At 42.4% G+C, this 27,549-nt stretch overlaps 1 long non-coding RNA gene across 1 annotated transcript in view; it reads left to right on the forward strand.

The window, feature by feature from the left end:
- LOC122812003 overlaps positions 1-16,754 on the forward strand; it is a 294,000-nt gene extending 277,246 nt beyond the window's left edge. The window contains exon 3 of the long non-coding RNA XR_006366326.1: positions 16,677-16,754. This is a non-coding gene — a long non-coding RNA (uncharacterized LOC122812003). The remainder of the gene's footprint in view (positions 1-16,676) is intronic.
- Positions 16,755-27,549: the final 10,795 nt, after the last annotated feature.

Below are 27,549 nucleotides of genomic sequence, written 5' to 3' on the forward strand. Positions count from 1 at the left end.
ATGTGATTTTCATGCTGTTCAGTGAGTTTTCTGTGCGAGCTAGATAAAGTATCAGCAAGATAAAGAAGTTTACCTTTCTTGTAGAAACATTTATATTACATGCATGCATGTATTTATATATATGTAAATATATGTAATATATTAACATTACATTATATGCGTTGTAATCTGGCTGGAGCTGTATGCATAGCCTTTCTCAAAATAGTAACTAGAGGTTGGTGGTTTGTTTTCGATCTGGATAGTCTACCATAAACATAATCATGGAACGTCGAACATGCAAACACAATTGCCAAGGATTCTTTATCTGAGCATACTGAATTTCAGTTTGGGTAAGAGTTCTGGATGCATAGGCAGTAGGTTGACCCTCTTGTAGAATGATTGCACCTAGACCAAATTTCTAGCATCACATGAAAGAGTAACATCATGGTATCTGAGAGTTGATGGACTGGTAGTTCTCTGTTTCAGGACATCAAATGCTCTGTGGTGGTGGTCTAGTCATGACCAGGATACATCTTTACATGCCAGCTCTCTGAGTGGTGCTGATATTTGGCTCAAGTCTGGAATGAACTTGCCCAGGTAGTTGACCATGCCAAGAAAACATTGCAGGGCTTGAATATTGTCCGTAGCTGGCATCTCAAGAATAGCGGTTTGCTTAGAAGGGTCTTGTCATAAGCCTGAGCTGGTAAATAAATGCCCAACATAAGTGGCTTCTCATAGCCTAAATTTGCATTTCTGAGGATTGAGATTAAAATTCAGTTGACGTACCCTTTCCAGAGCTTTTCTGAGGTTTCTGTCATGCTCAGCTTCACCATCACCTCCTACTAGTGTATCATCTACTATGGAAAGTCCTCAATTGCAGAATTTATCCCAAATGGCATTCTAAAAAATCTGTACCATCCAAATGGAGTGAGGATTTCTGGTCAAGCAGAGTTTGCCATAATGAACTCTTTGCATCTAAAACAGAAAAAAACAGTGGCATTTGGCATAAGAACAGTGACTTCTTTGACTGTACGCATTGGACGATGAGGTCTTTTCAGTGCCTTGTTTAAATCTTGTGGATCAATACATATTCTGATGTCATCTGAGCTTTTCTTATGAGCTGCCACAACGGATGATACCCATTCAGTAGGGGTTGCTGAACCTACTGGACAAATCACACCTTGTTGCACCATTTAAGCTCAGCTTTGATTCTGTCCTGCATGACTACTGGAACTTTCCATGCTGGCCTGATATCTGGGTCTAACTTCATGGAGTACACAATTGGAAGCTTGCCCAGTTTATCTTCAAAGAGTTCAGCACAGGTAGACAAAATATACTGAGTGAAATTAGAATAGTGGTCTTTTAAGCTAACCATGGTGGACTTCATTATTAAATGAAAGCAGTCCCATTTTCAAACTGTTTGTGACCCCTAATAATGACTGTATGTGCCTTTTGACTACATAAAATAAGCTGTAGCTTCTCCCAGCAGAGTAACATGAAAGCGCTACTGAGCCTTCCATTGGAATTTCTTCACCACCATAAGCAGCAAGCTTCACACACTTTGCCAAATCAAGCTTTTCACCATCATGTACGGTAGCAAATGTTTCAGCTGACATAACATTGCACTTTGAACATGTATCAGCTTTGAGATCTGAGTTCTCCATTTATGCGAACAGTACAAAATATTCCATTCTTTGCCCACAAACCTACTGCATTGACTGTTTAGCTAAGCACTGACACACCGTCAACATAGAAAGTAGGGTCACAGCTTTCTAATTGATCAACTTGTTTCTTGGAATGTTCTTTTAGTAAAAGAAGGTGTGCCTTTTGATTTACAAAACCTCTTGAAGTGATTCCACTTACTACATTTGTGGCATTGTTGACCAAAAGCTAAGCACTTCTCTATTTTAGATTCATGATTTCCACCACAATTATGATAGTTAGCAATGAAACATTCTTTGAGTTTGCTAACTCACTCTTGTGCTTCACTGAGACTGTGCAAACTCTGGAACTTGCTGGAAAGCTCTGGAGTTTACTAGTGAGTGCTGCAGGGGTGACCATTCCTACCATATGCGTTTGCTTGTTTCTGCTAACTCTATGCTGCATACTCTCAACATGGGCTTTAGAAGTTACTGGAAGCATGCATTTCTCATTTGTAAGCATATTTGTGTGCTTTTCTGCGAGTTTGTATATCTGTCAAATCTCTATGGCCTTATTCAAAGTTAAATCACTGTCACAAAGTTTATAGCCTGCTACAGACCACCCTCCTAAACCCAGGAACCCCACTCGGCCTTCCTGAGAACACTGGAAAATATGAAGGTGTCTCCAAACACCATTATATTGGGCGACGTCAACTACCCAAACACAGACTGGGAGCATTACTCTAGCTCCAACACCCTAGCCCAAAGGTTCCTAGAATTTATAAACTCAAATGCTTTGGAACAACTTGTTACCACTCCCACAAGAGGGGAAAACATACTGGACCTGATCATCACCAACATGGGGACTCTATGCTCCAGACCAGAAGTGTATCCCTCATTGGTAAGATCAGACCATAAACTAATCTCACTGGATATTCACATCCCGACCCCACCCCCTGCCCAGAAAACCACAGTGAAAAACTTCTCTAAAGAAAATTTCACACTCCTCAAAATCGAGGTGGAATCCTTCAAAGCCCCCGAGCCTGTGGAAAATATGGCCCAGACCGCAGAATCCTTTATAAACACATTCTATGAACACCTTCAGGAATGCATGGATCATGCAGTTCCAAATAAAACCAAGACCCAATCCTCCAAAGGCAGACGTAGGTTACTACATGATAGAGCAAAATCCCAAAAAGGGAAGGCATCTCTGATCAGTATTAGCAAAAAACTACAGGCACTCATAAAAACATCTAAGGCCAGCTTCGGGAGAAAAATTGCACAGGACACTAAGGATAATCACAAGGCTTTCTTTAGTTATGTTAGGAACCTGGGTGGGAATTCCCAGATATGCTCAGAATTAGTCCAAAATGTCAAAAAATACATCAAACCCACAGACATTGCCAACATCCTAGCTGACAGGTTCAGCGCAAACTCCCCCCCCCCTACCAAAAGGGCAAATATCTATCCCAGCAGAGTGCTGCCCCCCCTGACAATCTCAGATGCTCAGGTAAGAGCTGCCCTCTCCAAAGCAAAAAACACAGCATCAGTGGGAGCAGACGGTGTCCCGGGCTGCGTCCTACATGAACTCCAAGAAGAGCTAAACCCAAGCATAAAACTACTGTTCAGTCTCAGCCTTACTACAGGATATGTACCCAAAGAGTGGCGTACAGCAACAGTGGTCCCTCCACAAAGGTGGTGCCTCAACAGATCCTGGAAACTATCGCCCCATAAGCCTGACTAGCTTGGTCTGCACAGCTATGGAAAGGATCATCATGAACCTCATAAATAAAGATATTGGGGACCTACAGACACTGGATCCTACCCAGTTCGGCTTTAAGGGCAGATCCTGCCTCTTAAACCTGGACGATTTCTTTGAAACGGTCACCAAGGCCATTGACGAGGGGAAGGTGGTCCACACAGCCTACCTGGACCTCACAAAAGCCTTCGATACAATACCCTACGCTGACATTATAGATAAGCTCACCAGCTTAAATGTAAACCCTATGTCACTAGATGGGCTGCAAACTGGCTCAAGGACAGAACCCACATGGTTAGAATTGCTCAAACCATGTCAGACTCCAAACCAGTTACAAGTGGCATCCCACAAGGCTCAGTCCTGGGACTTCTCTTGTTCGGTATATATTTCTCGGAGGTACAGGCCAACACGGAAGGACTGTGGCTGACCAAGTTCGCAGATGACTGCAAACTGGGCGCCATAATCGACTCTCCAGCCGACACAAGCATCCTCCAAAAGGGCCTCATAGAAACAGACAACTGGTGCCAGAGCCATGGCCTCAAGCTAAACACCAACAAGTGTATAGTCATCCCCTTTGGCAAAAACAAAATGCCCACAAATTACCACATAGGTGGTAATCCATTAAGTACAGAAGAAGTAATTAGGGACCTGGGGACCCAAGTTGATAGCAGTCTCTCATTTGACAACCATGTGGCCAAAGTGGTTAGAAAAACATTTTATGTAGCCCACCTAATCATGAAGGGATTCACATCTAGATCAGGGGAGGTCATCGTGCCTCTTTACTCATCCCTCATCAGGCCCATAATTGAGTACAATGCCTCTTTTGGGATGTACCTTACCAGACACCTGCAGCAACTGGAAAGACCCCAAAAGTACCTCACCAAGAGTATCAAAGGGCTCAAACAGATGCCATATGCTGCCAGGTTAAAGAAACTCCAGCTCTACTCAGTGGCATACTGCCTGCTCAGAGGCGATCTGTGCCTGACGTATAAAGCCATGTCCAACCCGGAATTAATGGGCATGCTGCACCTCAGAAAATCCAGATCCCATCGAGCTACGCACTCGAGAGACTTGAATCTCAGCACTGAAATAAATAGGACATGCTGGAGGGACAGATTCATAACCCAGAGGCTCCCTTCACTCTGGAATAAAATCCCAGTCCAGGTTAGGCAGAGTCCCTCATTGACTCTCTTCAAGAGGAATCTTGATGAGTGGATGGGAGATCGTAGGTTTACCCCGGGTATCACGTCTGTGTCACTGTTAGACAGAGGCACAGTATACTAACCTTGAATAAGGGCATAGCAAAATTAATTTAAAATGGGTGGCGAAAGCCAAACACACTCTGGCTAGGCTTATAAATGCCCTAGGGCAGATAGCCTAGTATGAACCTATGAACAAAGCAAAATCTTTCTCACAGCGTCATTTTTAATACCACACACGTTTGTCTTTTATTAACTCATCCCTTAAGTCACCAAATCTGCACATTTTAGCTCTGTTTCTCAAATCAGTTATGTATGCTGCAAAAGTTTCAGTTGTGTAAAATAAGTGCCTTTTTATTGTAATATTTGTCTGGGGGTTACACATTTCTCTAAATTTATGTTTTAAGCACTCTGGGTCCTCTCTTCACTCAGCGTGTACAACAATATGACAGTTTCCCCCTCTCCTGCAGACAGTGGATGCATATGTGAATGAACGCTCCCATTCAATGGCTTCTGACCCAGCTAAATTAAGAAGAATAAATGCCTTTGTATGTTATCTTTATCAGAAAATGCAGCATGTATGAAAATGTCATACTCTTGCTCAAGCACTCTACAGTTCTCTGCAATATTAGTATTAAATACAAGTGAACCTGGTTTTCAAAATCCATCTGCCATGCCAACAAATTATGCACAAACACATTGAAAATGTGGCCCTTGTAATTATGTACAAACAAGCTCTCTCATAGCAGCTTGCAATAACATTCAAATGCACAGTAAACTCTTTGAAATACTGTACTTTGCGAAATATGCTGTGAAATGGCAGTATTTTGCGAAATAATTGTATTGTAATACTGCACAAACATGCAAACACTTCACATACTTCTGAGTTCTCGGATAGCTTTAAGACTTTATTTCAAACATTTTCTGTAGTAATTAGAATATATCTATCAATATGTCACAGTATCGAACATTTCAGTTTTTTTAGAGTGTTCTGTATGTTTTGTTTCATATTTTGTGAATAAGAAATCATTTGAGCAAGTTTTAACATCTGAAATTCATTTCTGACCTGTTTTGTGAATTATACATGCAGTAGGAATGATTCAGTCCTCAATATTCCTCCAATTTCAACTGAATGCCTCTCTGTCTCGAATTTGGAGAAACTGGATCCCATTCTGGCATCATGTCACTCGTCCCTCTTAGTACCGATGACCAGGTGGGGTGGTTCATTTAGATGCTTTATTACATGAAAATACATCAGGATGGATAGCAGCATCATAACATATAAACAAAATGATTAACAGACAGACCTTACAGACATAGATGCTTACATCTTATAGTTTCATAGTTTCATAGTTTCATAGTTTAGTACTAGGCTATCTGCCCTGGGGCATTTGTAAGCCTAGCCATAGTGATGTGGCTTTAACCACCCTATGAAATGGTACAAAAATGCACAGAATAGATTTAGAATACTGTGCCCCTGTCTAGTAGTGACACAGATGCGACCCCTGGCGTAAACTTACGATCTCCCATCCACTCATCAAGATTTCTCTTGAAGAGAGTCAGTGAAGGGGCTCTGCCTAACATGAACTGGGATCTTGTTCCAGAGCATGGGAAGCCTCTGGGTTATGAATCTATCCCTCCAGCATGTCCTATTCATACTTGTGCCGAGGTTTAAGTCTTTAGCTCTCGTGGTTCTGATGGATTTGGATTTTTTGAGGTGGAGCATGTCCATCAGTTGCTGATTGGACATGGCCATATACGTCAGGCAGAGATCACCTCTGAGCAGGCGGTATGCTACTGAATAGAGCTGGAGTTTCTTTAGTCTGGCAGAATAAGACATATGTTGGAGACCCTTGATCCTCTTGGTGAGGTACTTTTGTGGTCTCTCCAGCTGTTGCAAATGCCGGGTGAGGTACATGCCAAATGGGGCATTGTACTCAATCATGGGTCTGATAAGGGAGGAGTATAGGGGTACAATGACATCCTTGGATCTGGATGTGAATCCCTTCATGATAAGGTGTGCAAGGTGGACTGTCTTTCTAACCACTTTGGCAACGTGGGTGTCAAATGAGAGGTCGCTGTCGACTTGGGTCCCCAGGTCTCTGATTACTTTTTCTGTACTCAGTGGGTTGCTGTCTGTGATAATTTGTGGGTACTTTGTTTTTCCCAAAGGGGATGACTATACATTTTTTGGCATTTAGTTTAAGGCCATGACTCCGGCACCAGTTGTCCGTTTCTGTGAGGCCTTTTTGTAGGATGTATGTGTCCGCTGGTGTGTCGACTATGACGCCTAGTTTGCAGTCATCTGCGAACTTTGTCAGCCACAACCCTCCCATGTTTGCTTTAACATCTGAGAAATAAATGCCGAACAAGAAGGGTCCCAGGACAGATCCCTGTGGGACACCACTTGTGACTGGCTTTGAGTCTGACATTGCTCCAGCGATTTTAACTTTATGGGTTCTGCCCTTTAGCCAGTTTGCCACCCATCTAGTGATATTGGGTAAGGCTTACTACAACTTACTACAAAATGGCAGTCAGGTTTGCACGTGCTCAGTATTTATACACTTATGCAAGCCCTTGGATAGCTTCTTAAAGACATATACACACACACATCGATCTACAGTTTGTTTTACCAGTTTTATCTTCAAAAATAAAATCATTGAATCATCGAATGGCCATAGTTGGCCAACATCACGAATATCCAGTGATGCTGTGCAGTATAACTAAACAAAAATAACCTTCATAAAAACACCTTGTCACGTGCATACTAGATAACATAAAGTAAGCAAAACATTTTGAGTGAAAAAGCAAAAATATTATCCCCTTATAAACAGTGTTGTAAACGTATACTCAGATGTATTTTAAAGGTATATTTGCACATATCCCATTATTGATATAACTTAAATAACTATACTATACGTAGTCTTCAAGAAAATTTTTATCTACTGGTTTAACATACTATTATAATACACTATTCATCTTTATAATTAAAATATCTCGGCAAATGTATGTTTACTATGACGTATACATGCACTATTTTATATTTCCTTGCTGTTGGCCAACTGTTAATCTTCAGTGATTTCATTTATGATGATAAGCCTATTCAACAAAATGATCATTCAGCGTTTGGCATTTAATTAATAGCCATTCAATGAAAGGTTTATTCGATGGCTAAACATAGACCCAATCAAGATATATGGAAAATGTACATAGCATTGATGATGATGTCATATTATGAAAATATGAGTAATTGTAAATGTCTGTTTCAGTTGAGTTTAAAAAAAAAACGTATGTGACTCTGTAGTCCATTCTTTGGATTATTTAAGGAAGCGGATTTACATGTTCTCTTATTTTACTCTGAGGTAATCACTAGTGCAGTTACCTAACAGATATATTAAATAAATTTTGTCTTAGTAACTGTTTGTGGCATCACAGACTTTGTTTCAGATGACAAACAGTGCCACTGAAGGTGTAGCCAGAGTCGCACTTCCCCAGCATATGTGGCTATGTTTCATAGAATTTACTAGTTACGCAAAAGCAACATTTGCAAACGCCCTTTTCATGGCTCCTTGTATATTCAGCTCTGATGTCAGGAAATTCTTTCTGCTGAGGGGTATTAAGTGTCAGCTGCCTCAACACCCCTTTGCCAGGATACAAGGGGAGCCAACAACAGATGTGGTTTGGACAGGCAGCTTAGTATTACCCAAATTCTGTGGTCAACTTCCAGAAGAATTGCTCACCTAGATGAAAGGGATGTCAGCAGTTGTCCATTGAACATATTCTGTCTGTGGATGACCAGCAACAGCCTTGAGGCCTTGCACAATTGTGTCCCGCTGTGGAGACAGGGTTATCAGTTCCTCCACTTTCTTGCTTGGAATCTCTCACTAAGAACAGGCGGATTTGGTTTGTAATATATGGAGATACAAATTTCTCTTTCTACTATTTCACATACAATTACCTTTGACACCCAACCATGTCAAAAAAAAAAAAAAAACCTGCAAGAAGGAAGGCTGATATACTTTTACAGTCAAATAGCCATCTAGGAAGTCTCACAGACCAATAAGTATGCAAGATGAATTATTTTCTGTTGTGCAGTACCCTGGAGTTTTAGATATTTTCTGAGCTGTGGTTCCTTATGTGTTTGGAATATTTATCCCATATTTTTTGATTCTGGCTTTAGATATTCTTTAGTCCAAGTCCATCTCTCATCACCATTAATTTTCCATCACTGAGTCAGTTCATTATCTCTGACTTCCCCTGAAGGTCTACAATGCTTTCCTCAGAGGTACCTTTCTCCTCTGTCAACCAGTCAAAAATGTTGTTCCTCCATGAGATTTATACTTTGTGGTAGAAAGTCTGACTCAACCACCATTTGAGCCCATTGCTACTGCTGAACTCAAATAGATGTCTTCAAAATTTTTCTTCTGCCAGAAGAGTTTTGAACTTCAGGCCTTCTAGGTTAATCTCTCCTTAATTTCATAGTATTCATTACAGCAATTTTAACATTCATGACTGAAGTTGCAACAGAAGCAAATTTGAAAGGAGCATTTCATTTTCCAGTCTTCTACATTATACAAACAAAGGAGAATATCTAAGACCCCAAATGGATGTTTATAGGCAGCTCAGGTTTTATATAGTTAAAACAAAGGCAATCTTGAAAGACTTTTTTTTTTTGTCCCTCATCCAGGTAAGAATGTGGGATCCCAAGTATTAGAGCTACCAATCTTTGAATGGTTTTCAATTTGCATTAAGTTTTGCTATTAAAAAGACAGTAGTGCTGTTTTCATCAGAACCGTGGCTGCCTTTCAGGCAGGTTTTTTAGAATGCATCCATCCTTGGATTATACTTGTGCAGCAGCTATGTGGGCATCACTGAATACTTCTGAAAGAAACTAGAGGCTGGATGCGATTTCTAGATACATGTCATTCTTTGGTGCCACTGTTATTCAGGGCATTCTTTCATGAGGAGCCTCCCAAGAGGACCGCATGAAACTTGCTGGTGGTGGTGAAGATTTAACTACAATCCTAGACATGGATATTGCATACTATACTGTAATGCTAGATCTGGACTGTTAGCTTTGCAATCACTCTCTGCCACCCCCTGCCATGCCTCTCAACTGTCCCTGAATTTACAGAATGTCTCTGACTTTGCCTCTTAATCTTTGCTCTGTACCTCATAAAACTTTTGATTTTCTGGTAGACCATTAAGAATTACAGTTGATAATGCCATCAGTTCAAGTTTCATATCTTCTATTGTTCTGAAAGTGCATGCTGAAAAAAAACTGTTGCTGTGCTAACTTTAAGTGAAATAGAGTAATATTTCAGAGTGTTCCCAAATTTGAGTCTTTGCACCCCCCCCCCCCCGCCATATTTTGTCTTTGTCCAGAATTCTTGAGCAAAGTTATCGTCCTGCTGGTCAGCTTCTTCTATCCTTTTCCTTAGCTAAAAATGGAATTCTCTCCCTTCCTCTCTAAGGACTTGTGAAAACTTTGAAAACTTTAAAACTCAGCTAAATTCCTACCTTTCCTCTAACAGGAAATGCAACTGCACTCTCCCCACCTAGCCTAATAATCACTGCACCCCTTAAACTCCTGACTAACTCTGAGTACAAGCTAACCTAACATAAATGTACATATTGTAAATAACATAATTGTACGTATTATAAATAACCCATCCCACCTTTTTTTCTCTCTTTTTCTTCTAAGTCATCATTCTCCCTCTCAATTAAGTTATCACTGTCTTCCTAAATATTTAGATACTATGTAATCAAAGAATTTATTCCTGTTCTCTAGCATGAAATGAAATTGTAATTGTGTCTTCTTTACTATGATTGTATATGTAACTAAACTATGTAATGCAGAGCTGTTTTCCCTGGGCCTCCACTGAAAACGGGCTCCCTGAGCCCAGTGGACCTCCCCAGTCATCAGACTGATGTAATGGCGTCGGCTGCCTGTTTTTATACCCCTGACGACCGGACATCAGTCCTAGAGCGAAAGCAACCAACGTAGAAATACTAAGTCTCTGGTATTCGGGCCAACTGAGGGCTACCTGCAGGCAGATGACCCAGGTGTGATGACTGCAACAGTGAAAACACTCAAACATCTACATTTATGGTAAGTGTACACAACTGTACTTTAGCAATAGATCATACTGCTTTGCTAACATAATAATTTGAGACTATTATAGTCTGTGTCAAAAGTTACGTGGAAGCGCACTCACCAAACAAGGTAGCTGCTTACCTAATGTAGCCCAATTAAACACCTGGTGCTGCTGTATGTTTTACTGCTTAACACACCTAACACCAAGAGCAATCACGTATTGCTCTCATTCTAGCGATACTGGTCATGCCGGGAAAGCATAGTTTGTAAGTTTTTCCTTTTCTATGTTTAACTGTAGTAAGCCATCATCCCCTTTTTCAATAAGCTAGCCCAATCCTTAGTACCTCTAAGCCCTTTCCAGCTTACGGCCACTATTTCCTCTGCCTGCTCTGACTGCCCCCCCCAGGACTGACCTTTAATGCAGTATAACTTTAACATTATTTTTTTTTCTTCTGAAATACTCAGTAGTTATGGCTGCTAAACAAATCAACTTCTGAGTCAGGCAAAGGTATTGGTGCCCTACCTGGCGAGCTTACTTTGGGCAGATTGTTTAATTCCTGGTGACGCTACTACTGTGGTCCTGTGGAGTTTAGCCTGCCAAAACATGGAACCAGCTGAAATTGCCATAGTGTCTGAGTAGCTGGGAAAGCCCTCAGCCCCCCTCCCCTCCCCTCCCCCGAAGCAATAAAAAGGTATGGAGTATCTAGACACCATCTTTTAAAACTCTTTACCTTTCGCTCCGGAGCCACGGACCCTGCCATCCCCTTGAGTGTGTGCCCATCCGGTAAGTAGCTCTGTTATTTAATATTTCATCTGATGGTCTTACTCTGACATGCTATTGTCATTGTATACTATATGCTAAGCTATAAAGTTGATATTTATGACTAGACACATGAGCCTGTTAATGCTGATAACCACCGAGTGAACTAGGCGTTAGTAGATGTTAGTGTGTCACTCGGTGACCTGCAGTTGTTAATTGTCACCTTGCAAGTGATGGGTACTGAATAACTTCTCTGGTTGTTATAGTGCATGTCGAGCATATTGTTTCTTTTTTCATCATGGCTACTGCCTAGAGTTCAGAAATTATTGCCTAATTATCCGTTCTGTGTAGTAATTTACATGTGAAGTAGTTCATCCTAGCTAACGACCATATTGGGTACCCTGTATGTATTTCTGATACGGAATTTCTCTTTCCACTTCTCTTCCAGCCTCCCGTTAACTGTGTGGCAGCCGCCCCCACCTTCCAGAACACCCAACAAGTGTCTTCCATCCAGTAAAGTTACCTTGTGAAACAGCTCTGCTAAACAGGGCGCTCAGTGTAGGTGTCTTCCTGAAGCTATCTGTCCTGTTAATAATGCAAGTCTTGGCAATAGACCATACTGCTTTGCTAATATAATAATTTGAGACTATTGCCACTATTCCTTCTGCTTGCTCTGACTGCCCCCCCCCCCAGGACTTACTGACCTTTAATGCAGTACAACTCAAACATTATTTTTTTTTTTCTTTTGAAATACCCAGTAGTTACAGCTGCTAAACAAATCAACTTCTGAGTCAGCCAAAGGTATTGGTGTTCTACCTGGTGAGCTTACTTTGGGCTGTTTAATTCCTGGTGGAGCTACTACTGTGGTCCCGGTTTGACCCCGCTTCGTTCTGCCCTCGCTTTGCTCGAGCTCCACTTCGCTCCCCTCACTTACCCTGCCCCCATTTCCCACACATCCCCACTACTCCTACTTTTATTTTAACCATGTTGTCACCTGACCTCACATATCAACCCTCCCTATCCAGTCCCTTCTCTCAACCAATCTAGCCCCACCCCAAACATATTTACATCACTAATTAAAGCTCACTACCTCACATCATAGCACGGCCCATAATTATTTCCCACAATCAACCTATAAACTCTACTACCCCTCTCTTATTAACCACTAGCCCCAAGCTTCTAAATGTGCTGATACATGTCTCGCTGTCCTCAAACCCTACTTCTCAAATCACCCCTATATCTAACTGCAGTATGTATTACCCTATCCATACTCTGTCACCACCTCCTATCACCCTGTAGTCAGACAATATATCAAACCAACGTACTCCACCCTACCCTTGCCCAATCCCTACCCCTCCAGCCATTTCAAAATATCATCAACCATTTATAACCAATCCATTATTGATCTGACCACAATCAAGTTGTATGCTACCCAAACCAAAAAGCATCCAAGTCTTAGGCTTAACTCCTTCCTAAAATCATACCTCAAAACTATAAGAAATGTCACCACTTGGTTATTACTAGTTGGTGATATTCACCCCAACCCTGGGCCATCACCTCAATCAAGCATCACTAGCAACTCTCAACCTCCCTTCCAACGCCAAGCCACTGACCTACTAATACTTAATATTAACATCTGCAGCATTATGAACAAAGTAGAATAACTACATGCCACAATCTCATTATATAACCCCGATATGATCGCCACAGAGACCTGACTCAAGACGCACATTAGACGACTCCATAACCTTTCCTGGTTATAACATTCTTAGAGTTGACAGGCTAAACAAAAGAGGAGGCGATGTTGCCCTGCTCTATAAAACTAACTTAAAAATCCAGCTCCTTCATAAAGAAACCCCAGACTTCAGTACTACAGAAATACTTCTTGCAAAACTCCTCATAAACCAACACAAACATCTAAACTTACTAGGTGTATATACCTCAACACAAACATCTAAACTTACTGGGTGTATATACCCCCAGGCAACAACCATACCACCTAAGAATCAATACTCCATTGGGCTTCTCACTCCCTCCCCCATGAAACAATCCTGCTAGGGGATGTTAACATTAACTGGAGTGCCATTCGCTCCTCCACCCCTACTAGTCATATCAACCTGTACAACTTTACTCAAATTATACAGTCACCCACCCGCTTTGACAAAACCTCAGAAAAGGAATCCACATTAGATTGGATCCTCACTAATCACCCCCATACTGCCGTTTAATGCGGTACACTACCCTACTCACTAAATGATCACAATCCCACCTTCATCATTAGACATAAATTTAAAACTAGTAACCTACCAACCCTACTTCAAACCTGTACCCAGAAAAACTACCCCTTTTCTCACTTCTTAGATGCCTTAGTATCATGCAGCTGGTCTCCCATTAAAACCCTTCCTCTAGATTTAGCAGTTGACTATTTCAGTTTCACATTTCTAAATATCCTTAACCACATAACTCCACTTAGAACAGTTGGAATTCGCAGCAACCCAGCCCCATGGCTACAGAAATTCACAAGATCCTTACTCAAGAATAGGGGCAAAGCTTGGAGGAACTAGAGTCAACTTAAAACATCTGCAACTAGGCAAACCTTCCTCGAGCTCTGTAACAAGGCAAAACAAACTAATCAGGACAGACAAACCAAATCACTATATTTCGTTACAAAAAAACACAGTACCAATCCACAAAAATTCTGGGCTGCAGTAAACAACATCCTTCAACCCGGTCGACCCCCCCCCCCCCCCCCCCCCAGAATAGATGGATCAAACTCTGACAGAGCATCCACTTTCAACAGCTACTTTACCTCCTCCATACTCAAACTTATTAACAACACAACCCATCAACCCCCCCCCAGCCTCCTACAGTTCTAATAACTAATCCCCCATTCTCTCTCAAACCAGTACCAGCACCCACTATCCAAAACTCTTATCCAAACTCAAACCCACCACCCTCGCTGCTGATAACATTCCTGCACAGTACCTTCAGTTTAAATCTAGAGCCATAGCCTACCCAGTTTCCTTACTGATAAACAGATCTATCACCGAACAAACCACTTCATCCTTATGGAAATCCTCTTATATCAGTCCCCTTCACAAGGGGGGGGGCACTCCACTGACCTCTCCATCTACCATCCCATCTCAATCCTGTCACCCTTATCTAAGATTCTGTAAAGATGTATCCATCACCAACTCCTTACCCATCTCAACAACAAGGTTATTATCCAAAACTCATCACGGTTTCTGGCCTACTCACAGCACCACCACTGCCCTAATCAGCTTCACCAGCACCATTAACACTCATAGAAACCAAGGTCAGCTAGTCTTCACTATTTGCCTAGATTTATCTAAAGCATTTGACACAGTCTTCCACAACAAACTATTAACCTGCCTGTCTGAGCTCAATATGGACAACCCCACCCTATTTTGGCTTAAAAGTTACCTTGACGTTCCCAATCTGTTAAATGGCTCGACTCCCTATCCTCCCCACTCCCAGTCACATTAGGCGTACCCCAGAGTTCTATCCTCGGCCCCCTTCTTTTCAACATTTTTACAAACCAACTTCATCTAGCAACCATCAAAGCAGATATAGCACAATATGCTGATGAATACAACCTTTATCTGTCCTGCACTAAACATGCAGCTCCTTCAACAATACACCCAGGAATCCTTCACCAACATAGAAAACTGGCTAAGCAAATCTCAACTAATATTGAACCCCAAAAAAACCCAACTCGTGCTATTTCATTAAACAAAATTACCCTAGCAACTTCTCTATCTCATCAGCCAATAAACCCCCCATCAACACAGTCTCTGAAGCTAAATTACTAGGACTTACAATTAACCAACAACTCAGATTCAACAAGTACATATCCCTTACCATCTCCAAAATACACAAAAAGCTAGGAACCTTATATCACAGCAAAATGTACCTTGCCTCTGATAACCCCTTCAATACCTTTTCAGCTACTATTTCTTTAAGCTGCTTTTACAGCCAGTGTTACTTTGACCCCAATCAATGTTCTACTTTCTGTTATGATGGCATTTCTAATTGCAGTCTTCATTGTAAACTTATTTGCATCTGTAACAATTGTTGCTTTCTAAATGTTATTACTGTTTAACTTAAGTAACTGTTTTTACTTTTGACTGCTACTCTTTATGTTTTTATTATTGCTGTAATTTTTAATTATTGCATGGAGCTTTTCTCTTGGGGCCTTAGCTGAAAACGGACACAAGCTATCCAGTCGGATTATCCCGGTAAACAAATGTTAAATAAAATAGCGTTTGTTGCAAGTGATAAGTTGGGCTCTCACCATGTTTATCTTTTTGTTATGAGATCTGTAGCTGGGATCCTTACACCCAGAGGATCTCGGGTAAAGCAGTCTGGGATAATTCTCAGCACCAAGTTTTGGCAGTCCTAGTCCTGCTGGTGATAATTATGGAACTGCCAATCCAATAATAGCTGTACTGTAAAGTAAACTGTGAGTATGCAGCTTTTTATACACAGTTGTCTAGCTACATAGAAATTTGTCATAGTAAGCATGGCAAGCCCCTCCAGGCTGTCATTAAAGCCTGCTTGACTAGGGTGGTTTTCTCTTTTTGTCACTTTCTTCGTAATGCCTGTGTAGATTAGATCAATGCATCTGTGTAGCTTTGGATTGGTAATCCTTTGCATGACACTATAAGGAGTACTGTAGGTTCAAATCTGGATCTTTGTTTGGGGTCACTGTTTGTGTGGTGTTCCCGTGTGGATGTTCTAGGAAGATTAGATTGGCACTCTGTCCTACAGTTCTGGAGGATGGAACTCCTATTAGCCATAAAAGTTCTATACTTCACTTAATGAAAGTTTTGTAAAAAGTAGGTCTGTGTTTTGTAAAATATGCTCCATCCCCAAACACACACAATATCTCATCCTTTTATTTTCTTAATGTGCCACAGTCAGTACTGCAGAAAATGTGGAGAGACAAGCCTCCCATAGTATGTAATGGGGGTCTAATATGTATCGGTCCAAGAGTTCTGTGAAAGTTTTATCTGCTGAGCGGTCCTAATGCCTGCAGTACAGTCCTGCTGTTCAGGAGAATGGATCTGCATCTTAACAGATATATCATTATGGTAAGTTCATGGTTTGTATTCTTGTGACACAGCATAGTGCACTCATTTATGTCATTGCTAAGTATTTATTTGCCAGGTGTGCTGCTAGTGACTTCTAAGATTAGATAAGTAATCATTCCTTTTTTTAGGCTGCAGACAGACTCCCTGCTGAATCTTGGCAAGACCAGGATGTGAACAACTGTATATCCCTTGCAAAATCTTCTCCTGTGAGTATTCTAAAGATATGTTAAACTCTTAACTGTACTGTATAGAAAAATATGCAACAGTGCAAGTATACATTATGGTTACAAATTTTAAGACATGATGGTTACTTCATCCAGCAAACTTGGATTTCTGTATATATGGCATTACAGCACCCGCAGCTTGTGTTAGTGGTGCCTGTATGGCCTTTAAGGTTATTAAAAGCTGGTTCTGGTATTAAAATTGCACCGATTTTTCTGTAATGTTTTGCCTAGCATGTTAAAATCTATAATTTGTGTATTTAATTTCCAGTTTACTTTTGTATCTTCCTTAAGTGATTTGTTTTAAAGGAAAACTCCACCTCAAAACTCAAAAAATGTTTTTTTTTTTCATTATACCTTTGTTTTCTTAGCTATTTTAACACCTCAAAATCACCTCCAAGTGCTTTTTTTCCAATTTGAATGCATTTCCCACAAAATGTCAGATGATGGGGCCTGCTTTGGTAATATGATCTTTTCTTGCTTTCATTTCTTCTTCCCAGAATATGTCAGAACACATTTCAAGTCCTCTTTGTATGAATCATGCTAGACATAAGGAAGTGGTGGTGTTTTTTCATTCCCATTAAGATGGAATGGCAGGATTGTGAAGCACCGTCACCTAACACACCTTCTGTAACACCCTGACTGAGCCTCATTTATGTGTCTGTCAGAGCTTATTCTATGCTATAAATAGCTGTTAGGTACTTCCATCAAAAGAAAGAGGTAAATATCAGTTTTTTGTAAAGGGATTATTTTGTTGTTCTAAAATAATTGACAGACCCCCCCCCCCCCACACACACACACACACACTTATCCTGAGGTGTTAAAACTCACTGCAGTAAATGATCCTTGCTGTATCATATACAGATAACAAGTAATACTGAAAAGGACTCCAAAGTAAGTCTGTCTGCTACTTCCCAATGCCTTCAGAAGGAAGGTTTTTCTCTGTTGTGAATGATCCACAGTTAAAACGTGCTTCAGTAGTTGGAATTATTTCTGTCATGTTCACCCTCCCCTTTTTTTCCATTTTCTATTTATTTATATGTTGGTAACCAGGAAAGTGAACTGGTCCCAGGATCTTTTTCAGCTACAGCCCAGACTACATTGGCAAAGATAATAACAAGTAATAAATGCACTTAGCAATACAAAGAAAAAAGTACTGCCATAAAGACATTGACAGCACACAGCCACTGTGTGACAATAAATAAGTAAAACATTAAACAACATTTACTGGAATGTATACATTAATAAAGCTGAACTCTTCTATGTTAACTTTATTATAAATAATGAATAATATGCACCCATATTGCACAACTCACAATGCTGTAAGATGTTACTGTTCTCTAAATGACTAGGAATCCACATGTGAATGTTTTTTATGGCTTTACAAAAGAAAAGGACTGGGATATAATTATATTTGCTTCACTTTTGTTGTCCTAACATAGTATGAAAACATACTAAACCTACACATTTTGGAATGGAACAACTATTACAGTTGAGCCTAATAACTAGTATGGTGAAAAAGATTTGGGACATGTAGAAAGTAGGAGAAAGGAGGTTTATTATGATGATGACGATTATGTAATACACACATGCATTCACACATCCGGTCTGTGTGCGTGTATATATTTGTGTGCATCTGTATATGTGTGTTATGTATGTATGTATGTTTGTGTGTGTGTGTATATGGGTCTACTACTAATTACCGACACGACGATTCCCCGACGGAAAACTCCCCGACGCCAGATGACCGACATCACACAAACCCGACAACGCAAAACACCGAACACCATTACACCGAACACCATTACACCGACACACGGAACGTAAACAACACGCGACACTACATAGCATACACACTAGCCCTGACCCAAACCCTAACCCTAAGGTCCGACACTATCGCACACTTCACCTACCTGCACCCTAACCCTAACTCACTTAACCCACCCCTAGCCCAAGCTCCGACACTAACGCACACATCACCTACCTGCACCCTAACCCTAACTCACTTAACCCACCCCTAGCCCAAGCTCCGACACTAACGCACACTTCACCTACCTGCACCCTAACCCTAACTCACTTAACCCACCCCTAGCCCAAGCTCCGACACTAACGCACACATCACCTACCTGCACCCTAACCCTAACTCACTTAACCCGATCTTAAACTACAGTCCCTCACTAGCACACACTTACCTTACCCGAACCATACCTCCGACACGAACACACACTCACCTTTCCCACAGCCTAACCCGACATCCCACAATCTCGAGCACTTACCTGACCGCTCCTAACTCCGTCACCATCGCACACTTACCGCGTCACGATCGCACATTCCCTTGTCGGTCTTTCCGCTGTCGGCAAATCACCCTGTCGGTACACTTACCTGTCGGTCATCTGGCGTCGGTGAGTTTTCCGTCGGGGAATCGTCATTTCGGGCATTAGTAGTAGACCCGTGTATATATATATATATATATATATATATATATCACATCTATGTCAGTGTCTACACACACACACACACACTCTCACACACACACACACACACACACACACACACACACACACACACACACACACACACACACACACACGTGCATTTAAACACAGTTTAGTACTTCTGATTTCACTTTCTTAATGTTTTTAATGCAGGGGCACATATGAAACTTATGTTAAACTAAATTAAACTGTATGTTATGGTTGCCAACAATGGCCGCATTTCCTTTGTGGACTAGAAAATTCTCATGCACTTTACCACTGTAAGAACTAACTCAGTGGAAGTCTCTTACCATGGATCTGAATACTAGATATGCACCCACCAGGAGGATGTCACAAAAAAAGCATAAAAGATCTTTTATTGAATAGTATCAGTGCTCCAAGTTAATAGTGTGTCACCTGTCTGTCTTTCTGCAGATGTTCATCGTGTTTCACTGCTTCAGTCATTACACTTGGGTTATCCTGCTGTCAGGCGGTCCCGCAGTCGGCCAGAGTTCCAAAGTCTTGGTCCGGCGTCGGTTGCTGTCGCCTCCTTCCTGACGTCAGTACGTCAGGGGTATATAAGAAGCAGCCGACACCATTTTCTTCCGTCTTTCTTGCCGCGCGGTACCCAAAGCAAAAGCAGTTAGCAAGTGCTTGTCGGCTGACTCCTGAGATATCAAATTCGATTTTCAGAACCAAAGTCTTCAATAAAGCTATGTACCCTGTTGGTGAAACTTTTTCTTGCCTCAGACCGATGTCAGAAAAAGTTAATAATTGTATTTCTTGTGGGAAGCAAATACCTCATAAGGATTTTCATTCTTACTGTATTCCATGCCTAGGCCCAGATCACAATGTCACTAGTTGTCGGTTTTGTGCTAGATTTAACAAACGCACTATTAAACGTCTGTTTGATTTTGCTCGCCATTACTTTGGCCGAAGGTTTAATTATACCATGCCGTCGGAACAACCGACGACTGGAATGCACAAAAAACGTAAAGATAAGGACAGGCATCCGAGGCCCAAAACTGACGACGAAGCCTCTTCTAGGCCTGTCGCCAGTTCGCTGGTTTTCAGTGAGGCGCTTTCGCAGCCCCTGACACCCGCTACCTCAGAACCACAGGCCGCGACCGACTCCCACGTGGAGGTGCCTAGGCCTCTGGATACTCAAGGTGTTGGGCCAATGGAGATTAACCCTTCAGATGGGTCCAGAGCCGCTGAGCAGGCATCGGCTTCTGAGGGTGTTTTTAGTCCTACACAACTTACCATTGCAACTACAGCCAAGTCTAAAACTACATTAAAGACAAAGAAGCAAGTACAGCATTCACCTGGACAGGCCTCCATGCCTAAAAAACAGATGCTCAAAATGGCCGAAGACTTGATAACTCTGATCAGGGGTTCCCATCCCCCTCCTGATAAAAGGCCTAGGCAGGATACAGACTATCATTCCTCTGACCAGGTTTCTATATATTCTGATTCCTCTTCAGACCAGGGATATTCTTTACCCCCCCTATGAGGACTCTGATGCTGAAGAATCAATTCCTTCAGCCTCTCCTCCTGAGGATTACTCTTTTGGGGAAACTTTACATACCATGAGGGAGCATTTCCATTGGGAGGCCAGGATCACTCAGAATCCAAGAAAAGGCTCAGAGACTTTCTTTTATTGCCTCAGCACAGACCCCTTGCTATTCCGCCAGTGTTGGACATTGTGGATGATGTGTTCTCTGAATCTAGTTTAAATCCTGATTCTTTATCCCCAGCTCCAGTCATGCCAGACAGGTGCTACAGAGTCCCTGACTCTAACAAATTTCTTTATAAGAACTATTTCCCAGGGTCCCAAAAGGTTAAAGGCTTCCACGGCTAAAAATCCAGTTCCCTCGGATAGGGATTCGAGAGCATTAGACAGATGGGGGAAGAAAGTTTACACCTCTGCAACTTTAGCAATGAGGGCTTTAAATTGCCAGTTTCACATGCTTAAATATCAACAATATTTACTGTCTCAATTAAAACAGAAAATGAGTACAAGTGCAGAACAACATGATTACAAGGAAATGCAGTATTTATTGCATGCAGCTGACCAAGTGGGAAAGCATACTTTACAATGTGGTTTTGATTCATTAGAGGCTTCTTGTAGAGCAGCAGTTACAGGATCTGTAATTCGAAGGCATGCTTGGTTAAAAGAACAAAGTTTACCAGATCATGTTAAGGCAAAATTATTGGGTGCTCCTTTACAGCAAGATAATTTATTTGGTATTAAGACAGAAGAGGTATTAAAGAAAAAGGAGGATAAGGCAAAATCTGTGCAAACAGTGAAGGATTTCTTACAGGTACAGCCACCTTGATTTAGCAGAAATTGGCCTACAGAAAAATTGGTCCTTTCCAGTGTCAGACAGGCCACAAAGAGGCAGATACAGACGCCCAAGAGGCAGATCTCAGCCTCAAGGTGCGTACAGACCACGACAGTGGGGTGCTTCAACCCCAAAAGGAGGTGAGGACAAGTCACAGCCTTACAGGAAACAGAAATGACCTCCCCCTTCCAATGCCAAACTCTTCCCTTTTGGCAGCTCCCTTAGGGGGGAAATTTGCACTTTTTTCTCAAAACTCGCAAACAATCATCCAAGACAAATGGGTGCTGAATATTGTGTCTCAGGGTTACAGGTTCCACTTTCACACTTTTCCAAGGCTAAAAGGAATGCCAGTCCTGCCACAAAATCAATGGGCAGAGGCACAAAAACAAATTACAGCCCTCATGGACATGAGAGCTATTCAAAAAGTACCACAGCAGGAAAAAGGACAAGGATTTTACTCAAGACTTTTCCTGGTCCCCAGAAAGGACAAAGCCTGGAGACCCATTCTGGACCTTTCTACGCTAAATACTTACCTGGATGTTCCGAAATTCAAAATGTTGACACTACAGCAGCTCCTTCCCATGTTGGGCAAGAAAGCTTGGCTTGTTACTTTAGACCTCAAAGAGGCATACCTGCATGTCCCTATCAGGCAAAATTGCAGAAGATACCTCAGATTCATAGCTGGTTCAATGCACTACCAATTCTCTGCACTGCCCTTTGGCTTATCTACTGCGCCCAGGGTCTTCACAAAGTGCCTGGCACCAGTAATTGCATTTTGCAGACAAAAAGGATTTCAAATATATCCATATCTGGACGACTGCCTGATTCAAGCAGAGAACAAGGACATTCTTCTAAAGCATCTGGCATTTGTAAAAAGATTAAGTTGCCTAGGGTACACAGTAAACGAAAAGAAATCAAAACTAGTGCCCTCACAAAAGATAATATTCCTGGGTGCCAGCTTAAATACAACGGCCCAGATGGCTTATCTCACGCCAGACAAACAAGGACAACTGACTCAGTATTTTCAGTTGATGGCAACAAAGTCCCAACTCCCTGCAAGAAAAATTCTGCAGGCCTTGGGGATTCATGGCATCCTGCATACTACTAATTCCATATGCAAGACTGCATATGAGGAAATTACAATGGTACCTAAAAAGTGTTTGGACTCAACACTCTCACAGCTTGGAAACAGTAATACCACTAATTCCCTGCCTACAATAGGAGTTTCGATGGTGGGCACAGGCATGTCACCTCAACAAGGTTCAGCCTTTCACTCTTCCTACAGCCAGGCAGACTATAACAACAGATGCTTCGGATTATGCCTGGGGAGCACACATGGCAGGAAAATGTATTCAGGGCAAATGGACCACAGACCAAATGCATCTTCACATCAATCAAAAAGAGATGTTGGCTGTACAAAACGTCCTTACAGCTTTCAAGGACCTTCTGCATCCAGGACAATTACTATAAAGGCAGACAACACCACAGTAATGTGGTATATAAACAAACAAGGGGGCACTCATTCTTACCCCTTATGCAGACAAGCCATGACCTTGTGGAACACAGCTCTAACTTATCAAGTTCATCTGCAAGCACAATTCCTGCCAGGAAAGAAAAACACTCTGGCAGACGACTTAAGCAGGAACATCATGGATCCCCACGAGTGGAAATTAAATCCACAAGTCTTCAGCATGATAATGCAAAAATGGGGGTGCCCGGACATAGATCTTTTTGCCTCATCACTGAATTGCCAACTACAAAAATTCTGCACAAGGACTTATCACACACAAGCATGGAAAGTGGATGCTCTTTCGTTCAGCTGGAAAAGCCTAAATGTTTATGCCTTCCCACCTCTGCCTTTCCTTTCAAAGGTACTCCTAAAAGCCAGACAAGAAAAGCCACAGATGATTCTGATTGCTCCAGACTGGCCATGCCAGCATTGGTACCCAATCTTAAAGACCTTAGCTCAAGGCCCACCTTGGATTTTGCCTCAAATTCCACACCTTCTGACTCAGCAAAACAATCAGATCCTGCACAGTCAGCTCACAACCTTAAACCTGGCTGCATGGCAGATTCATTAACCAAACGGACAACTCCTCTCTCTAAAGCTGTTATGGATGTCATTTTGGAGGCCAGGAGGCCTAGCACCAGGAAATCTTATTCAGAAAAGTGGAAGAGATTCTGTGCCAAAACCTTGACCCTCTTGTTCCTAACATTCCTCAGATACTACAATACTTAACTTGAGATGCTGGACAAAGGACTATCCTTCTCATCCATTAAGATCCACACTTCTGCCATCTCAGCTCATTACAACACAGACCCTCCTATTTTCTCTCACCCATTGCTAAAGCAGTACCTCAGAGGGGCTAAAAACATAAGACCGTCCCGGAGAGCACCAACACCTACTTGGCACCTCAATTTCTTCTTGGAAAAGCTCACCTTGCCTCCTTTTGAGCCAGCCAGTTCAGCAGAGTTAAAATATATATCATGAAAAACTGCTCTGCTTCTGGCAATAACCTCAGCACGAAGAGTCTCAAGAGTTACAAGCACTAATGGCAGTGGAGCCTTTCATCATTTTCCACCAAGACAGGGTTTCTTTAAGAACAAACCCTTCCTTTATGCCTAAGGTGGTATCCAGTGTGGCTCTTAACCAAACTATTCACTTGCCAACATTTTATCCAAATCCCCAGAATAAAGGGGAGAGACTTCTACATTCCTTGGACATACACAGGCAATTGCACTTCTACTTGGACCAAACAAAAGCTTTCAGAAAAACTGAACAATTGTTTGTATCATATGCTGCAGGATCACAGGGAAAGGCTATTTCAAAGCAGACCATTTCAAAGTGGATAGGACACTGTATCCGGTTCTGCTACACACAGCATGGGAAACCTGTACCATCAAACATTAGGCCACATTCCACCAGGGCAACTGCTACTTCTACTGCCTGCCTTATAGGAGTACATACCAAAGACATTTTGGAAGCTGCAACTTGGAGTTCAGTGCACACTTTTACCAAGCATTACCACTTGCCTCTTTACTCTAGATCCAGAGCTGGCTTTGCCACTGTAGTGCTGCAGGGCCTTATAGCCACACAAAATCCTCTATAGAACCAGCCACCCTAACTCAGCTTTGGGATTCAACCAAAGTGTAATGACTGCAGCAGTGAAACACGATGAAAATAGTACAGTTTTGTACCTACCATAAATGTAGATGTTCGAGTGTCTTCACTGCTGCAGTCCTGGTTACCCACCCGCCATCCCCTCTTTCTTAGCTCGCTATTATCTATTACTTTCTACACTATTCTACCTATGTGGTGTATTTGCTGGTTACTACAGGTTTTGTTTTTACCTTATTGTATGTTTTGCAAGCAATATGTATTGTCTATCTTTTTGGGGGCACTTGACATCTGGGGAAAGAAAAATCGAAGAAAATGGCATCGGCTGCTTCTTGTATACCCCTGGCGCACTGACGTCAGGGAGGAGGCGACAGCAACCGACGCCGGACCAAGACTTTGGAACTCTGGCCGACTGCGGGACTGCTTGACGGCAGGATAACCCAAGTGTAATGACTGCGGCAGTGAAGACACTCGAACATCTACATTTATGGTAGCTACAAAACTGTACTTTCTGCCTTGTATGTATGCGTGTGGGGGGCATGCTTGAAAATGGCAAATGTGTTGATAGCTTACATGAAAAAAAAATTCTGACTTTATGGACATCACAGAAATCTTTGATACTACATCCAAGTTATCTTAACATGTAAACTTTTAAATAGAACCAACATTTACTGCTTAGCATTGCAATACTGTGATGCTGCTTATGTAAATTTGTCTTGAGAGGTGACAACTGCCTTTAAACCCCTGACTGAACAATTGCTTTGTTTAGCTCTGAAAAAAGGGGAGTGTTAAGATGTTATGTTGTCCATCTTGCCTTCCTTCTTTCTGGTTGGGTTCGGAGCCAATCTTGGCTCCGACTCGGCCACTTCTAAAACTCGAAGAGTCCTTACTGGCTCGAGGCTAGCCCCTTATCCCAGCATGCTTAGCGGTAGCTAGCCAGATCTCATTTGCATCTTGCAGTGTTGAGATTGTTTTCTGCTGGCTCAGGCTAAGTAGTGGTATTTTTCTATAAAAATTCGTATTGTTTTGGGCTAACTTTCTTTAGAGTTTAGTGATTACTCCTTCTAATCACCCCTATCTTCGTTGCTTTTGTTTTTGCTGCTGTTAGGCCATCGTTTTCTCTCAGGTCTTTACCTGTGTGTTGTTGTTGGCTGCCCGTTTTTCTTGAGGGTTTTCTTTTGTCCTATTATCCCTCCTTGCTACCTAGGGAGAAACCGTTTTAGACAAAGTCTAGACTGAAATCTTTAGAACCTTTGGAGTGGATTCTTTGCTCAGAGGAGTCTTTTTCTCCGGCGGCTCCATCAGTGTCTTTGGAGCTGTCTCGGACCCAAAAGAGATAGAGATCTCCTTCGCTGGACCCGGTGAGATCTGTGCCTCAGTCTCCATTGTTGCAGTCAGGGGCAGGTAGTTACTGGTCCTCAGCCCACTCCTTTTGATCACCCAGGAGTTTATCGGATGATGATGTGGAGAGAGTGGTGAAGAGACTGCTCAAGACATTGGTATTTGCTCAGTTGTTGTCGGGCCCAGCCCAGAAGGAAGAGGTGCTGTTGTCCGAACCAGTGCCTGTCTCTATTCCTCCTCCAACTCTGTCCAGTTCGGAGTCTGAGTGCATGGAAATAGTGGTGGAACAGTCGGTTCTGACAACCCTTGCCTTGTCTGTTCCAACATCTGCTCCGACCTCCTTGATAGTCCGCTCTGTTGAGGGGTCTGGGCGCCGTTGGCTCCAAGGGGGGAAGTGGCATCGGACCCTTGTCCAACCCCACTCTCCCCCTCATCGCCTTGGTGCAGGTGAGTTTGGCTCCCACATCTGCCTTGGAGCTGTCACCTTCGGTGCGGAGGAGGTCTCCAGGCTTTTCGGAGCCAGAGCCTCCCTCCGTTCTGGACCGCGGTGCCTTCGAGGTGATGAGTGTGCTGTCTATCGAGACTGCTCCACCCTTGGCTCCATTGGCTCCGTCCTTATTGATACCAGTATCTGCCTCGGTTCCTCCTCTCTGTCCCAAACGTAGGGAACAGATGCCCCAGGATGCCTCACAGACCCCTCTTCTTCTGAGACCTGTCCTGAGCATGCCTCAGAGGAGGTTCCCAGGAAGAAAAGAATGTAATAGGAAGCATGTTTAGTCACCTGAGTCTGTCACTTCTGAGACAGACTTAGATGACTCTGAAGGGTCCCCACAGTCCCCCTCTGAGGATGTCTCATCCTCAGACATCCTGGAGATCCTTAGGCAGAGAGGAAACTGTCAGTCCCTTACCCCTTCTGAGGACGAGTCCGTGTATGGACGCATTTGGTTCCTGACCCTCCACATCCTGGATGTTTCCGCCTTTCTACCCACTTTTGTCTGTAGTGAGTTGAAAGGCGTGGAGTTCTCCAGAGACCATGGAGCCCGTTCTGAGAAGGCCTAACAAATTCATTACCGCACCAAGAGGACAAGACATTTCTGTCTAAAAGTTTGCCAGTTGATGCTATGGTGGTGGCAGCAGCCACCAAGAAGGAATTTCCGGAGACTTCCTCATGTATCCATCCACCAAACAAGAAGTCTAGAGCCATGAATAGATATGGGAAGCGTGTTTTCTCTTCAGTGACCTTTACTCTTCGGTCGCTGAACTATTTGGCACATTTCACAAGACTTCAGAGGGATCTCCTTAAAGAGCTAGGAGATACCCTCGAGGATTCTTCAGCTGAGGGAGCAGCCTCCAAGTTGGCTAACCAGCTAGCGACCCTAGCCTCCATTGTTAACTCCTCCATGTGCCTGATTTCTTGCGCAGCGGATGGAGTGAGTAGGGCTGCAGGCACAGGAGTGGCTCTTCGCAGACACTCCTGGATGCGCCTTTGACAATTTGGGGAG

Source organism: Protopterus annectens, chromosome 9.part0, assembly GCF_019279795.1.
Source record: "Protopterus annectens isolate FY-2018-M chromosome 9.part0, PAN1.0, whole genome shotgun sequence".
NCBI classification, from domain to species: Eukaryota; Metazoa; Chordata; order Ceratodontiformes; family Protopteridae; genus Protopterus; species Protopterus annectens.